The sequence below is a fragment of the Heptranchias perlo genome, unplaced genomic scaffold (assembly GCF_035084215.1).
Source record: "Heptranchias perlo isolate sHepPer1 unplaced genomic scaffold, sHepPer1.hap1 HAP1_SCAFFOLD_269, whole genome shotgun sequence".
Classification (NCBI taxonomy): Eukaryota; Metazoa; Chordata; class Chondrichthyes; order Hexanchiformes; family Hexanchidae; genus Heptranchias; species Heptranchias perlo.
Window position 1 is genome coordinate 56,877 of NW_027139281.1, and position 2,495 is coordinate 59,371.

The 2,495-nt window shown below is 42.4% G+C and overlaps 1 non-coding gene across 1 annotated transcript; it reads right to left on the bottom strand.

Moving 5' to 3' along the window:
• Positions 1 to 831: 831 nt before the first annotated feature.
• Positions 832 to 923, bottom strand: trnar-ucu (transfer RNA arginine (anticodon UCU)). Its single transcript is given in 2 exon segments — positions 832 to 867; positions 887 to 923. It is a non-coding gene; the product is annotated as a tRNA-Arg (tRNA).
• Between the last annotated feature and the right edge of the window lie 1,572 nt (positions 924 to 2,495).

A 2,495-nucleotide genomic window follows, 5' to 3' on the forward strand; every position in this document is an offset into this window, starting at 1 on the left:
TTGCCCGTTTAAGACGGACATGAGGAGGAATTTCTTCTCCCAGAGGGTTGTGAATCTTTGGAATTCTTTACCCCAAAAAGCTGTGGAGGCTGAGTCATTGAATACATTCAAGGCTGAGTTCGAAAAAAAATTTGATTCGCAAGGGAGTCAAAGGATATGGGGAAAGGGCGGGAAAGTGGAGTTGAGGTAAACATCAGATCAGCCATGATCTCATGAAATGGTGGTGCAGGCTCGAGGGGCCGAATGGCCGACTCCTGCTCCTATCTCTGATGATCTTATGGTCTTATGGTAAATTGACTGGAGGGATTAGAGAACAGTTGGTCCTCCAACCAAGCGGAGTGTGAGAGGGGCGGGAGTTGCGGCACCGAATGGGCGGGTCTAAGCCCAGATGTCCCTCATTGACTGAAGCATCATTTTAAAAAAATAATTTATCTTAAGCTCCAGGATACTTTCCATCCTACACTTCAGGAGCTAGTTTTACAGGAATAGAATTACTGCAAGCAAGAATTCTACCCCTCCAGCACCAATGCTCACACGGCAGCAGGATGCATGTGTCCAGTTAGAAACCTGTCTGAAGGAACATTCAGTCTGACAGAGCCGGAAGTCCAGCAGATTGACTTTCGGTCTGAGCAGATGATGAGTCTCCTTCTGAGAGAGTTTGTCCAATCCAGCTCAGAGTGGATTAAGAATCATAAATCCGGGTGTGACTGGAGCCACTTGTGTAAGATGAAGTGTCGGGGGCAGTTTCACATCCTTGACGGACATTAATGATCCGGTTGCGGTTTTGTTGCAAAATTTCACTTCCCAGCTCCCGATCCCTGAACTAAAATCCAACTCTGGTGGGACTCGAACCCACAACCTTTGAATGTCTCTGCTCACCACGAAGTAGAAGTCCAACACGCTATCCATTGCGCCACAGTGTCAGTTATGCCATTTGAAGGAGAGCGGGGATCCTGTGCTGTGGTTGAGGCGGTCAGGCTGCTCCTGTTTCCGCCTCTCACATTCCGAGAGCCGCGGCGGCAGTCTGCACCGATCGCCCTCCAATGGATCCGGCTCCAGCCGCTTGTTGTGGGCCTGGTGCAAGAACAGTCGCGTCTGACTCCACATCAGAAGGCTGCGTGTTTTGAACCAGGTTGAAATCACAGCATTTTCACTGTGGCTCAGGGTCCTGCCGACTGATTTTAGATCGGGACAGTGTTTTAGCGATGGGATGTTCAGTGTTTGTACAACAATATCAAAATTAAATTTGACACATTAATGAGATTTTTTTCTGTTACTTTCTATTTCCACCCTCTCCAGTTTTATGTAGAGACAGTTCACAATGTTTAAGGGATGTGGTGTGCAGTGTTTGTGGAATCAGTGTAATTAAATTTGATACTTTCATCTGTTCCTTCTCCAACCCAGACTCTTATCATTAGATTTGTAGTTTCACCCTGTTTAAAATAGGTTACTCAGTGATAGAAATAAATCAGTAACAACCCCGAAACCTCAGCGGGTATATTTGTTCCAATACTTTGTGATGGTCTCGATTTCCATTCAAATTTTCAATCAGCAATTCCCAACGGGTGTTTTGGGTTTGACAAACTAATTTAAGTTCTTGACTGTTTCCTGGAAATGATCCAGTGGAGATTTCCTTACCCGTACAGATATAGAAATAAATACATTCCATCATTTCACAAATGACAGTTGTGTAAATAAATATATCGCGATATCCAACATGGAAAAGCAACTCTTCATGTTCATAAAAAAATTTCCACATTTTATTGTATTAATCCTCTCACATTTCAATGTAGAACATATATTCAGAGCATCCCTCTAAACTTAAAGAATGGTAAAACAATTGCAGATTTTACAAACACATAACACGCTATCGTATAAGTAAGATTAATCCCTACTTTGTGAAAGTTGTATTCTAATTGCCTTTATGATGTTACGAAAAATATTTCTCGATGTACATCCCCAACTTAACGGAGAAACTAAGATAAAAACCAAAAGGATTTTTCAAAAACTATTTGGGGCGATATTCTCAGTTCCCCTTCTCCTTTCTTTAATTGTTACCTTTTGTTAATTGTTCATCTTGATCCGTTTGCTTCATTTTTTCCTCAGTCATTTATGGTGAATTTTCTATCTGTTAACGTTCTTAAATATTTGATTTGTTTGTTCCCTACATCTTGAATTGTGAATTGTTGATCTCCATGTAAAAGTCTGAAACAGAAATGTGTTTATATTCAGGCGTGACTCTGAAGTGTGAGACCGAGAGGTGATGCCGGATGTGTGACCGAGAGAACAACTGCTGGAGGCGGAACTGTCCGTAACCTAACATACCCCCTGCGGCATTGCACATGGTGGGTCGGATGACAATGTTTTATATTGACTGAACGGCTATGTATACAACACACAACGGATTTACTGCTGCTTTAACTCCACAAAGTATAATCACCATAAATGCCCAAAGTCTCAGATCAGTTCGAATTGAATTACTGTTGGTGAGGGGA